General features: G+C 41.0%; 1 protein-coding gene and 1 non-coding gene across 8 annotated transcripts in view; both read right to left on the bottom strand.

The window, feature by feature from the left end:
- The window catches only part of AIG1 (androgen induced 1), a 264,454-nt gene that overhangs the window by 61,594 nt on the left and 188,087 nt on the right, over positions 1-14,773 (bottom strand). The window lies entirely within an intron of this gene.
- Positions 3,450-3,522, bottom strand: TRNAG-UCC (transfer RNA glycine (anticodon UCC)). The gene has a single exon. It is a non-coding gene; the product is annotated as a tRNA-Gly (tRNA).

Below are 14,773 nucleotides of genomic sequence, written 5' to 3'. Positions count from 1 at the left end.
TATATAAACCCATTTCCCTTCCCCTGGTACAGTTTAAATTTGCAAGTAGGTTTAACATAGAGATGTTTTTGCTAAGCCATAGTATAAAAACACTTCCTTCTGCAAATTCTTAGACTGCCTTCGGTTATTTATTTCACTGACATATCCATGGCTGAGCACAGCAACTGCTGAAAGCCTTTTAGCAGCAGCATCTAGAACCTGTCATCCAATTCTCTTTTCAACAGCAGGGTGAATTAGGTACTCTTACTCTCTCTCATAACTCACATGTTTTCTGAAAGATAATCATTGAGAGCAATTTACCATAAACTAACCATTTGCTTTTCCCAGAGCCCAAGGATTACCAGACAACTTAAATTTGCGCACTAACATCAAGGAGAGAAAATAACTTCAAGAAGTTCCTCAAATTATTGTGAGATTACAGACTTAGAGAGTGAATTTATGGTTCCTGGGGGCAAGGATGGGGGCAGGTGATAGTAAGGGAGTTTGGGATGGACACATACACACTGCTATATTTAAAACGGATAACCAACAAGGATCTACTGTATAGCACATGGAACTCTGCTCAATGTTATTTGGCAGCCTGGGTGCGAGGGGAGTTTGAGGGGAAAAAGGATACATGTATATATACGACTGCTCACTGGAAACTATCACATCGTTAATCAGCTACACCCCAATACAAAATAAAAAGTAAAAAAAAAAAAAATCATTGTGAGGTTAGAGCTGTTTGCTTAGCTCATTGCTCTCTTGGAGATCTTCTGAATTAGATTTCTTTTCTTTTCAGAAGGTTATGATGATTCTAAGTTAATGGAGTTTTCTTTAACTTCCCATTTTTGTGAACTCAACCCACTGTGGGATTAGTTTGGTGGTGATTCTATTTCTCCAGCTGTGTTGAAAAACCTGAGACTCAAGCATTAAAAAAATTTTTTTATATGAAGCAAAGTTAAGGGTTACAATTTGCCTATGTTATTTCATTAGCTTTATTCCCTGCCTCCCACCCCCATTAATTCCGACATTTAACCAAAACTGCTTTTCAGGGGGAAACTTGTCTGCTTAGGTCAAGGCCGCCAGGAGTCACAGTAGACACCCTAGAATCCAGCCTTGCATGAGCTGCAAGATGCCAACTTGAAGAGTAACCCATGCTTTCCTTCATCTTTTTCTGTTTCTCTGCACATGATCCTCCCGGTTTGGATATAGTTAAGATTCTCAGGTCATCTCCAGGGGACTCTCATTTTTAATTTTTCTTCCCTGCCCCTTCAACTAAAGAGAAGTTAAAGAGAAAGGCATGCTTTTTGTTTGTGTGTTAACTTTAATGAGCAAAAGGAAGAATGAGCCAATGGTGGACTTCCTTATGCAAAGTATACCAGTTAGTGAATTAGACGCTTTTGCAAGTGTGGGATGAAAAGTGTAGTGGTTAAGGGAAGTGCTCTCAAGTGAGACCAGGGTGAAATTCTAGCTTTTCACTCACTAGCTTTGTGACCTTGGGGCAGACAGTTAACTTATTTAAACCTCAGTTCACACATCTCTAAAATGGGGTTAAAGAGAATAACTAAATGGTGTTGTGCAGGAGTAAATCTGACAATGTATATATAAGGTACTGTACCTGGCATATTATAAGCACTCAATTAATGTTTGTGTTCAGTTCAGTTCAGTCGCTCAGTCATGTCCGACTCTTTGCGACCCCATGAACCACAGCATGCCAGGCCTCCCTGTCCATCATCAACTCCCGGAATTTACCCAAACTCACGTCCACTGAGTCAGTGATGCCATCCAACCATCTCATCCTCTGTCATCCCCTTCTCCTCCTGACCTCAATCGTTCCCAGCATCACAGTCTTTTCAAATGAGTCAGCTCTTCACATCAGGTGGCCAAAGTATTGGAGTTTCAGCTTCAACATCAGTCCTTCCAATGAACACCTAGGACTGATCTCCTTTAGGATGGACTGGTTGGATCTCCTTGCAGTCCAAGGGACTCTCAAGAGTCTTCTCCAACACCACAGCTCAAAAGCATCAATTCTTCTGCATTCAGCTTTCTTTGTGTTATTGTTATTTAATTGTTCTTGCTATAGTCCTTCCTTGACTATATTCTCCCTTGTGATCACAGTATCCCAAAGGTTTCAGAGTGAACTTGGAATAAAGTGAACTTAACTTGCCCATCCAGATAATCTGTGGCCCTGGATGAATGAATGAACAAATGAATGGTTAAGTTTACTGGTCCCCAAAGATAAGCAGAGGACAGAAGTAAATTCCAACTAATAAACACTGAGTATAATTAAGTATATTGAACTGAAGTATCAGGTGGGGAGAGCTGTCTTTAAGAAGTAGAAGACTCTGTCTCCATTTATTCCCTTCTTCAATATAATTTTGGCCCACATTTATTCTACACAAATTGTTCAGTTGGCCTCCAGGGCACTATATCCAAACTTTACAGAAGTGAAACTTGCTGAAAAGCAGCCAATCCAAAATTAAATTCATCACCAGTCATTTTGCCATGTCATTGCTCTTCTAGAGTTCCCTGTCCATTATACAAACAACAGTGCAAAAAAGACACTGTGTTCGTTCCCAACTTTGGCCATGAGCATGTTAGACAAGAGGAATCTTTACGATGTTCAGGTTCACATGGGTTTAGAGCTTGGAAAAGAATCCTTATTAGCTAGGTGGCAGGTGAAGTTACTGTGTAGACAAGCTCACTTAAGAGAAAGGTATGTATTAAGACCAGAAGAGGGCCTGAGAACAAGTCTGGAAGAACTCCATGCTTGAAGCTGGACGGCACAAGATGAGTCTGCAATGCCTAGTAGAGGAAGGAGCCAGAGAGAGAAAAGGAAAGCCAGAAAAGGTATCATGGAAGCCAAGGGAAGGAAAATAAGAGGATGGAACAGTCAGTTCCATTCAATTCCTCTGAGAAGGCAAAATAGGACCAAAAATGTCCACCAATGTCCTGGAAAATGGATCAGCAGAGACATTAGTAAAGCCGGTGTCAGCAGTTGGTGGGGACAGAAGACAAAAGTGCAGTAGATCCTGAAAACTCATATCATCCAATCTAAGCTCTTGGTTCTAGAATTTAAGACCTTTCCTTCATTGCTCCTCAAATTGTTTTCTTTTCTTTTTAACTAAACTTTATATTGATTTATTTTTTAAAGTAAGAAACTCACTTTATTTTAAAAAATTTTTAATTTGAGAATAATTGCTTTACAACATTCTGTTGGTTTTTGCCCTACAACAACACAAATCAGCCATAATTATATATATATATATATATATTATACATAACCTCCCTCTTGAGTCTCCCTCCCATCCCCCCATTCTACTCCTTTAGGTCATCACAGGGCGCTAGACTGGGCTCCCTAAGAAAACTATTAACTGAAAAAGACACTTGTAACCCAATGTTCACTTTATTTTTTTAAAAAATTTATTTATTTTTCTGACTGAGCTGTGGGGCAAGCAGGATCTTATTTCCCCGGCCAGGGATCAAACCTGTGCCCCCTGCAGTGGAAGCACAGAGTCTTAACCACTGGACCACCAGGGAAGTTCCAAGTTATTTTCAATTTAACCTTTCATTTATAATTTCCAAAGTGTTTCTTTGCCTCAGCTATGCCATTCCCTCTGCAGGTTTCCTTTTTCATTCTGTTTACACGTCCATCTTTGATTCTCTCTGCCAATTACGTCTATGAAATACCTTCATTAGCTAAGAGAGGCTGCAGGGTAAGAAGCATTTGAGAGAAGCAAAATCTTTAAACAAAAGTTTAATGAATTTTGCAAAAGGGTGTGTGCGGAAATGGAATGTTTGATGTTAACAATGTCAAAGAAGAAAACTTTGATGGGGTGACAGGTAATTCAGCATTGCTGAGTCAGCATGAACATTAAGGCTATTGATGACTTGAGTCATAATTTGCCGGTGGTTGTTCATGATTCATGAAGAGGCTGCATGAACACAAACTCATCTGAATTTATTCAGTGTGTTCAATATGCTCCCATTTTGTGACAGATTAAACAAAGGGGAAGACTTTTGTCCTTATTTTCCTGGTGAGGAAACTGAGGGCTTCTCTAGTAATTATATAGAAATGGTTCAGTCTAGTGGGAAACATCTGCCCTTTGACCTTGGAGAAACTTAGATTCAAATATTGTTGATATCAGGGATTAAGCTGGAGGACCTTGGACATCTACCTGGCTTTTCTGACTTGTTAAATGGGAACAGCACAACACTGTCATGAAGATTAGATTATAATAAACCCATAGCTGGCCATAAACAGGCATTCAACAGTTACTCGTTTTCTTTTCCTTCCCTCCTTAATTTTCAAAATCTCCATAGAAAAAGCACCACCAGCAGCACACGGTCATGCTTAATCTTGAGGGCTGGCAGAAAGTGATGATCGGTAAGAGGAACTCAGCCTCTCACCAAAATGTATGCTTTCGGAACTATGTCTCCATCTTTCAGAGACACCACTGGACACAAGTGAAAATTAGAAGTCATGAAGAGGTTATCCTGGCCTATTGGACTGTCTGAGTTTGTGGAGTCAAGGCAGAGGGTGCAGATGTGAGGAGAAGGCCTGAGGCGTATTTCTGTGTCCTCCTGGCCCCTAGCACAGTTCAGAACCTACCAGATTACACTAAGAAATAGAGGGTGGTGTGTTCGCTAGTTAAACCAGCAGATTAAAAAAACATCCTGGCTGAAAAAAGATCTCAATTTAGTTTTGACACAAACTCTGCATGACTTAGGGGCAAATTACATAAAACACTGCAAACTTTTTTCTTTGCCCAGCCATTTAGAGCCAAAATGTTGTGAGAACCAAAACAAAACAAAAAACCCAACCCGAAAGAAACCAAACCAAAGCAAACCAAACTAAACCAAATACAAACAAACAAACAAAAACCAAAAAAGCAAGCATAAAACTTTCTGTCAAAATATAAATGCATAACTATAACATTTCAACACATACATACATGCACGGATTCAGTATGCATTTCCACCGAAAACTCCAAAGATTCACAAGTGTTGCATCTGTACTAATTTCAGAAGTTAATTTGCTTTTTAAGAAACATTTCCTTAAATCTTTGTGAAGGTCAGTGAATGAAGCTTATTAAAAATATTTTTAATTTAAAAATTGGGAATATTCAAACTCTAATAGTAAACAGCCCATTTCAAAGTTCATTTTATTTTAGCAATTCAGGTGTTACTGACTCCAGGAAAGGATGGATGGGACCCCAGGAGCTTGGAGCGCTCCCTAAAAGCCATCAGGCATGGATCAAGGCAGTGAGTTACCAGATGTCTTTGATACTGACACAGTGACTTCAGCAAAAATGACCTGGGGGCTGTGAAGATTCTTTCCAAAATAGCCATTCACCAGAAAGTCATAGGACATCTTATATATTTAGTTTCTATGACTCCAGATGCATGCTTTAGAAGCAAATGAGACCAAAGGTTGAAGATGTTTCCAAAGCCAGTTATATGATGTAGGATTTCCAATCTCCTTCCACCATCACTGTCCTAAATGAGGAAAGGGAAGTGGGTATCACCTTAATTTTCCCATCCACTACTGACATTTTTACAAGAGGTTGCTGTCAGAGGAAAATAACTATGTCCCAGCTGATTAAAAAAAAAAAGACAACTGGGAACATAATTTTCTTTGTTTCTTATAATATTTTAATATAGAGAGAGAATTAAGAAAAGAAAGAAATAATCTGCTCTGGACAGTTGATGAACTGGGAATTCCAAATAGAGCAGACCTGGGATTAGGGAAATATCATATTGATAATACATTTTTTATTTCAGCAGGGCCCCCCACCCCCCCCTTTTTATTTTCTCTCTCAGCTATAAGCTCCATTTTTGTCCATTTGGCATCCATGGAAGATTTTGTCTGGATTTAAAGTTTCCACAAGTGAAAAAAAAAATTGAATACCACTGGGCAAGAAAAATGTCTAAACCTATTAAAATTAAACTAACTGATGGCAAATGAAAATCCAAAGTTCAAGTTTAAAAAGTCGGTGGCACGTATAGTCAATAAAAATAGCCCCAGACATCAACATATGATGGGACCCACATAAAGGTGAAGGCCTATGGGAGAGGGAGAGAAGGCACTGGCTAGGGATAACTATTGGAGTATCAGTCATATCCATTTTCTATTTAAAAAATTCTAATTTCGTAGGTTTTTATCATAGGGCCTATATCCCTACTACTGGTTTTCATGGCTTTCCTCTGCATATTACATAGGCATAAACAACACTGGGGCTTCTCAGGTGCTGCTAGTGGTAAAGAACCCACTTGCCAATGCAGGTAGATGTAAGAGACGCAGGTTTGATCCCTGGGTCAGAAAGATCCCCTGGAGGAGAGCATGGCAACCCACTCCAGTACTCTTGCCTGGAGAATCCCACAGACAGAGGAGCCTGGTGGGCTACAGTCCATGGGGTCGCAAAGAATCAGACATGACTGAAGCAACTTAGCACACACAAACAATACTGCCTACAACTGGGAAGTTCAGCTCTATTTATTTTTGCAGTACTATTCCTATGTCCTAAATTCATAATTGCTTTTTAATTGCTATTTTCTTTAACTTTCTCAGTTGTTTATTTGATTTATAAAACTACATATTTTTCTTAAGCACCTAAGCCATCATTTACAAAAAAAGACACTCTAAGCTGGTCGGTACTGAAAAAATGCAACATCATCATTTTAGTCATCTCAGCAGAATAAGAAAACATGTTCTCCCTAACCTTTCGACAGAGTTAACGATTCATAGCCAAATAAGAATATCTCAAAATCTAGGAAGAATGAAACAACAGGGCTAACAGAATCACAGAATCTTTGTGAAGGATTAGCATATATCATCCCAACTAGAAAAATAATTAGGGAAGTTGATGAAAAGCCGTGTGTCCTATTAGCATTCTTTGAAATTCCCAAGAAAAGCGTGAACTTTCTCCCCAGAAAAAAGCCACAAACACACACACACACAGTTTTCACAAGCTATTTATGACTTCCAATCCACCTATGGACATTACTGGTAACCACATGCTATGGACTGAATTAAGTTCTCCCAAAATTCCCATGTTGAAACCCCAACCCCCATTGTGACTACTTGAAGACAGGATCTTTAAAGAAGTAACTGAGGTTAAATGAAATCATAAGGGTGGAGCCCTAAACCAATAGGACTAGTGTCCGTGTAAGCAGAAGAGACACCAGGGGTGTGATCACAAAAGAGAAAAAGCTATGTGAGGTCACAGTGAGAAGGCAGCCATGAAGAGGCCTCAGGAGAAACCAACCCTGTCAACACCTTGATTGGACTTCCAGCCTCTAGGACTGTGAGTAATAAGTTTCTGGTGTTTAAACTATTCAGTCCATGGTATTTTGTTATGGCAGTCCTAGCACATTAATAGACCCCATGACCAGATATGAAGGAAAATGTGGTTTGATCAGTGTTCTAACTACAGGCCACTGCGGTTTAATGCTGGGACTGTTCTGTATCAGGCAGCAATTTAAGGAGGTATTCTACGTCACTGTGGCTGATGCTCCTACTGATAGTTCACCTAAGATCACATAATCAGAGACTTCTAGAATGGGAAGGACTTACTTTTTAAGTGTCTTACAAGCTATCACAACTCTAGTAGCACCTTCCTGAGAAAACAAAACAGAAACTACTTCATCAGGGTTAAAATTGTACATATGCAAGTCAGCGACTTAAATTGGACAAAATAAAAAAAAGCACAAGCAGAATCAACCCATAACTAGTCCATGAACTCCTGAGTCAATATCTCAGAAAAAGAATAATTCTCAAGAATTTTCAGCTTCAGTGTGTGTTTCCAGATGGAACAAGATGTCCAGGTCATTGTCTCCTGACAGGGTCTAACTGGTAAATGTGTCTCGGGAAGATTCTCATTGAGATAAGTGAAGGTGCTTTAAATTTGGATTTTCCTATGTATGACATCTCTGGAAAGTCCACCTGGGCCAAAATCCCCACCAAAGGATGGGCCACTTTAAACGCCCATCCCCTGCTTCATGCCAACTACAGAAGCTGCAGCACAGCAGAGAATAAGGCATGTTAAATACTTCCTCCTCCAAGTAATACTGCAGAGTGGCTTTCCTTCCACTTCCCCATTTTCTCCTGCTGCTTATTATTATTTTTGTTTATTGCCACTTACACCAACTCACTCACATAAGGCAGGAACCCACTATTTTCAAAGGGCATTTTCTCCCTGCACGGAAGGGAAGAAGCCTTTGAAGAGGAAACAGGGTCAGTGGGAGCTGAGTTCAAAGCACCCCCAATGGCTAAGAAGCAAGAGAAGACTTCAAACAGGGAGAAGGCCAGTCTTTGATGAAGTTGAAAATTCAAAAGAAATTCTTCTGCTGATCTAATGGGGAGAGTCTTCCACCTTGAGCTTCAGGCCGAGGAGGTGGCATCGTTACTAACCCATGAGATTCAGTGTAAACAAACCATGACCAGGAACTTCAGCCTAGGGGCTTCAGTATTGCTTCGGTGGAAGTTTTTGTTTAGTCTAAAGAATATAAAAATGATTTGAAATGCTTTCTTGAATGATACTTTTTGAAAGTCTTTGAAAATGATTTGCTCTCCCTGTTGGAAATGTTCAGATTTTCCATACAAATATTAAGGATGTCAGAGAATGAGTACACCGTAAATGATATATTTATGGTGTACATACATTTACACTGTAAATGTGTCATTGATTATCAGCTTATGGATAAATATTTTGCTTGGGGATCATCTGTTCATATACATAGTGTGAAATACTTGATGAGTTCCTGATGGCAGACGTATAGAACTTCTAACCTCCCTACACGGCTATGCTAAAGATCTGCTAATTGGAGAATTTGTCCCAACACCCCAACCTGACATTTGGAAAGCATATTCTCATGGAATAACAACGGCACAAATAAAATGTAGGTTATTGTAGTTTGGTTAGTGTGCTACTTGGCCCACTCTGAGTAAAATGGCCCTTACCTGGAGGTAAGCCCAGGAATCTAACTCCCTTGTTTCTGTAAGGAAATCCTACTGAATTCTTAGTTCCAGCCAAAAGAAACCAATTTTTGGAACATGACCTTTTCAGAATACTTAAGGAATGTCTATGGTACTTATCAGAAGTGGCAGACAGATTCAAAGATGTCTTTTCATGTCTACGCCCTTGTTGGAAGGTAGGCACTGATTTGCCTTAACCTACAGTATCTGATACAGGTGATGACTGATCACTTCTATGATTTGTTTACATAAGACTGTGAGTTCTGTTTTGCTAGCAGGCTACTTCTCTTGCTGGCTTTGATGAGCCACAGAGCTATGCTGGGGAGGCCCACATGACAAGACCTAAGGGAGCATCCTCGGGCCAACAGCCAGCTAGAAACTGAGGCTCTGAGTCTAGCAGTCAGTGAATAACTGAATCCTGCCAAGAGTCACGCTCTTTGCAAGAGCTCGTTCCCCACTAAGTTCTTCTACTAAGACCCCAGCCCTGGCTGATGATTTGCATCTTGTGAGAAGCCTTTTAGCAAAAGACCCAGCTAAACCACGTGTGGACTGCTGACCTTCAAAAGCTGTGAGATGATAACCGAGTGCCCTTTTAGGTTGCTAAGTTTGTAGTAATTTGCTATTGAGCAATAGGAAAAAAAAAACTAAGAAACCAAGTGTAGATTCATCTAACTATTCTGACCTTCCCATCCAAGTTCAGACTAGCCCACCACCATTTCAACTGGGCCTTCACTGTTGTTTCAAAATAATTTTATTTACCTTCTTAACTTCCTAGCACATTAAGGGTTTTATTACAAAATTTCTCTATGTTTGTTGAAACTCCCAAATTTCTGTTTATTCAATTATCCACTATTTCTTGGGTTCCTATCCTGTAAGTTGTCCCTAAAAGATGCAGTAAGAGAAAGATGAAGTGAATGGTCTGGCAGAAGAGATGGTATTCTCATAAATATATGGTTTCCAAACAGAAATAAGTGATATAGAAAAGGGATAAGGTGGCATGAAAGTTCCAAAGAGGAGAAAGTTCTGTCAGGGGGAGGGGGTGGGTAAACAGAGTTTGATTAAGCTTGAGAGATGGACAGCAGAAATGGAAAGAAGATACATAGGCATGACTCAGATATACTGGCTGTTTGATTCTAGATAACAGTGCAAATACCACAGTAAACTGAGTCACATGCAGTTTTTGGTTTCCCAGTGCAAATTAAAGCTATGTTTACACTGTACTGTAGCCTATTAAGGGTGCAACAGCATTATGTCTAAAAATGTACACACCTTAATTAAAAAATACTTCACTGCTAAAAATGCTATCACCTCAGTCTTCAATGAGTCATAAAAGTAACATCAAAGATGACTGATGGCAGATTACCAAAAAAATACAATAATAATGAAAAAGTCTGAAATACTGTGCAAGTTACAAACACAATAATAAAGAAAAAGCCTGAAATATGACACAGAGACATGAAGTGAGCAAGTGTTGTTAGGAAAATGGAGCCAACAGACTTGTTCAATTTGTCACAAACCTTCAATTTGCAAAAAAAAAAAAAAAAAAAAAAAAAGCATAGTATCTGCACAGGGCAATAAAGCAAAATGCAATAAAACAAGGTCTGTTTGTAATGAGGTTTATTTCAGAAACAATAGTTTGCTTGATTTAAAGGAAACAAAAAGAAGGGCAAGATGTCTTTCTTATCCAGAGTGTCTATGTGGTGCTGAAAAGAAGAACAGTGGAAAGAACTGCAAAAGGCCAGGGGCCAGATTGGGATGAAACAAATGGCTAGAAAAGTCCCATCTTTAAATTGCAGAGCCATCTGAGGTCAGAGGAGTCATCTGGATGCACAGAACCAGTAAAAAATGGATTAGAAGGAAGCCAGAGAATGGTTCGTTTATTCAACAAATAACGCACCTCGAATGAGCACTCTAGTCCTACTCTCACCAAACTTGCAGACCAGCTGCCTCAGCAGACCTAGCTGAGGAGCTATCCTGAACCTACCTCAGGTCACAATCCACTCTAGTTTGCAAACCAATAACTAAGACAGGTCAGCTCTCAAGAAATTCTGGAGGCTTCCATGGAACATTTAAGACAGTATATGTATTAGATTCCTAGGGCTTCTACAAAGAGTACCATAAACTGGATAATTTAAAACAACCGAAGTTTATTTCCTCACAGTCCTAGAGGCTAGAAATCTGAAATGAAAGTGTCGGCAGGGATGCAGTGCTACTAAAGGCTCTGGGGGGCTCTTCCCTTGCTTCTTCCACATCTTAAAGTTGCTGGTATTCCTTGGCTTGTGGCCACATCACTCCAATCTCCACCTCCACGGGCCTGCGGCCACCTCCTCTTCTGTGTTCTGTCTTACCTCCCACTGCCTTTCTCACACAAGGACTCTCACGATCCAGCATAAGCTTCTCCCTTCGGGTCCTTAACTAATCACATCATTTTGCCATAAAAGTTAACAATCATTCTTTTGCCATAATAGGTGGTATTCACAGGTTCTGGAGATTAAGATGTAGACATGTTATTATTATTATTATTTGGTCAAAAATGTTTGCATTTCAACCTAAACTACTCATGGAACTCTTCTGAGATGTACAACTTCCCTAATGTTTGCTGTTCTAGTTAGCCCACACTCAAACCAGAGTAATTAGCAGGAAAGCACTGAAAACAGACAAACCACGTGGTTCTTTCAGGGACAGAGAGGAAGGGAGGAAGACTATAAAGAGCTGCTTCCTATTGGAGAGCTAGCCTGGATGGGAAAGAAGACACAGAGAATCACATTCATGCAGAAGAGCAACTGAACCCCCGGGCTTGAGCTCAGGGCACACAGAGAGCTGGGCCCAAAAGGGGACTGGCCGGGGGCTCAACCAGAGGGATGCAGATGTGACGTGCCTTGTCCTGGAAGTCACAGGGCTTTTGGAGAAGTCCCACCATGCCTGCCATGCTCACAGTTCCCTTTTCCTCAGGGATTTATTATGCAGAGCTTGTCATGCTGTATATCCCATGATTCTCCTTTCCTGGTCAAAGGCAGCTAGATGAAGAACCAGTGGTTGATCCCAAGCCAGCCTTCTGCAGGCAGTCCATTGACCCTTATGGTGACTCGCTTGCTGTGATGTATACCCAATGGAGGTGCATCACATGGGATCATGACTGCTGACCCATCTGTCTTTTAGAGGCTTTAAATGGGAGACACTGAGAGCATCAAGAAACAGTAGGATGGGCTGAAGCCAGAGACACAGGAGGAAGGCAAGAGGCAGAAGCCATAAGAGAGTAGAAGCTCTGTGTAAACAGAAGTGATGGAATGGGAAGGTCACTGGTAGGAGCAGCAGAAACCACAGCTGGCCAGGGAATAGGAAGTCCAACCTGGCAGAGACAGGAGCAGAGATGGAAGAGCTGAGTATTGAACTTGGGAAGCTATTAGAGTTGCTGTCGAGTTTCTAGAACCACCTGCAGATGAAGGAGCTACTGTCCAATCCTGGCCTTAACAGTGACCCATATTCGCTTCTCTGGGAGGCTGCCCACCTGGTTTTATGTCTTCCCTCACTTCTCCATGTAGCCTCCTACCACATCTCTGTGAACTTCAGCAAAAGAACTTGAAACCCAGCCTACATGTCCCACTGGCGTCAACAAATACTTAATAACTAATTATTTCGTCAGGGTGATACTGACAGTGCACTGAGGAAATAGCTTCAAACCAACCCTTGTCCCCAAGAAGGGACGTGAGTCAAAGGACATTTTCATGCCTGGCAGTGGCTTTAGGCTTTCATTCAGTTGTAGGCATTAACATCCAGTGTGAAAACACTTAAAAAAATGGCAATGTATTTGTAAATGACAATTAAATTACTTTGTGGTACACTTGCCCTAATTTTAAAAATATGCACTACTATATAATTAAGGGCTTAACTTTCAATTAACACTAACAGCCCCTCTTACAAACCAAAATTAAATTAAGTGGGGATTGGTCATTTCCCTTCCCTGTAAAGAATGAACCTGCTTTAAATGCTAAAAATGAATATTAGATGATAGATTGCCCTGTTTCATATATTTTGCAAATTTAAGTTTTTCAATGGTGGCATCCTTTTAGCTCTATTACGCTCTTGACATTTGTTGAGCCTAAGAATCTCTGTGGAACTCTAAATTTTTTTAAATTAATTTATTTAGTTTTGGCTGTGCAGGGTCTTCACTGCTTTCATTGCTGTGTGGGCTTTTCTTTAGTTGTGGCGACCAGGGGCTACTCTCTAGTTGCGCTGTGAGGGCTTCTCCCTGCAGGGGCTTCTCTTGTTCCAGAGCACTGGCTCTAGGGAGTATGGGCTCAGTAGTTGTGGCTCCTGGGCTCTAGGGCACAGGGATCAAACCCATGTCCCCTCCACGGGCAGGTGGGTTCTTTACTACTGGGCCACCAGGGAAGTCCTGGAACTTTAAATACATATTGTTGTTGATGTCTTACCCTGGGAGATTCGGATTAATGAGGAATCCAACTAACTGATGGGAATTGTAGGAAGTGGGGGTGGGTTACATGTACTTTTTGCCTTGATTCAAGTTCAATCGACTGAACGCACGTAGCTTGACCCGTAGCCTGGTGACGAGCGGGCCATATACATCACCAAGGTTGACATCGCTGGGTGGGAGAGGCCCGCCCCTTTGGTTTTCATCAGGGATCCCTTTGTTTGCGGTGGTTACTCAGAAAAGCCTTCTCTGAGGGTGATGGGAGTATGGCTGTCCTCCCACTGCTCCCCTCAAAACCCTTCAGGCCTGACAAGCAACTGAGATAGGGTTTGAGAGGAATACGCTTTAGCCTGGGATGTGTAACTACATCCTAAATTTCAGAGTGCTGGAGACATCAAACCGTGACTTGAAGAATACATGAGGAAGCATGCTCTTACATGTGCCACTGTGATGCATATATGCAAACAGGTGGCCCTAGCCCAACTTTCATGAAGACACTCATAGCATATGACTAAAACACCTTCCCTTGGCTTTTCTTACATGTGTATATGGGTCAGTTGGTAAAGAATCTCCTGCCATGCAGGAGACCCAGGTTTGATCCCTGGGTAGGGAAGATCCCCTGAAGAAGGAAATGGCTACCCATTCCAATATTCTTGCCTTGGAAATCCTATGGACAGAGGAGCCTGGTGAGCTACCATCCATGGGGTCACAAAGAATTAGCCTGTAGAAATAACACAGAATTATTAGCTCCATAGATTATATTATTTTTAGGGCTCATAAAAACTCCATTGACTCTTAATAGTCATAAGAGAGTCCCAGGAAACCACGAAGGTGCACTGTCCTCTGAGCCAAGCACTGATGTTCATCACATCTTTATGTACCAGAGAAAGAACCCAGAGAAGGGTGCTAGCAACTTCACCTGCTTTCAGGGGTATAAAAAGCCAAAGAAGAGTCTTTTAGATGGTGGTCAGTGGGGTTCTCATGTTTTTGCAAGGAAAAGTCAGAGGGACATAGAGAGACCAAGAACTTTTGAATCAGACCCACCTAAGTTCAAATTTAAATCCTACCATCTATCAGCAGTCTGATCTCAGTAGTCAGGGAACACAGCAGCAGGCAGTAAGGGGTAATGTTTACAGATTCCAGGGAGAGACTGCCTAGATTTGAATCCTGGCTCAAGTTTCTTAACCTCCCTCCACTTCAGTTTCTTCATCTATGAGATGGAAATACTCACAATGAAGAATAAATCTACCCAAAGAGAGGTCTGGTCTTTGCTCTCAGCTACTAAGAGGTGCTCTCTAGACCCCTGGGATATCCTACCTCTCGGGGAGTGTCTTTGCCTGGGAGCTTTGGCCACCAGCCAATCTAAGAATGTGATTTTATGA

The sequence above is a fragment of the Dama dama genome, chromosome 26 (genome assembly GCF_033118175.1).
Source record: "Dama dama isolate Ldn47 chromosome 26, ASM3311817v1, whole genome shotgun sequence".
Lineage (NCBI taxonomy): Eukaryota > Metazoa > Chordata > Mammalia > Artiodactyla > Cervidae > Dama > Dama dama.
This window is presented reverse-complemented; position numbering and strand designations above follow the sequence as displayed.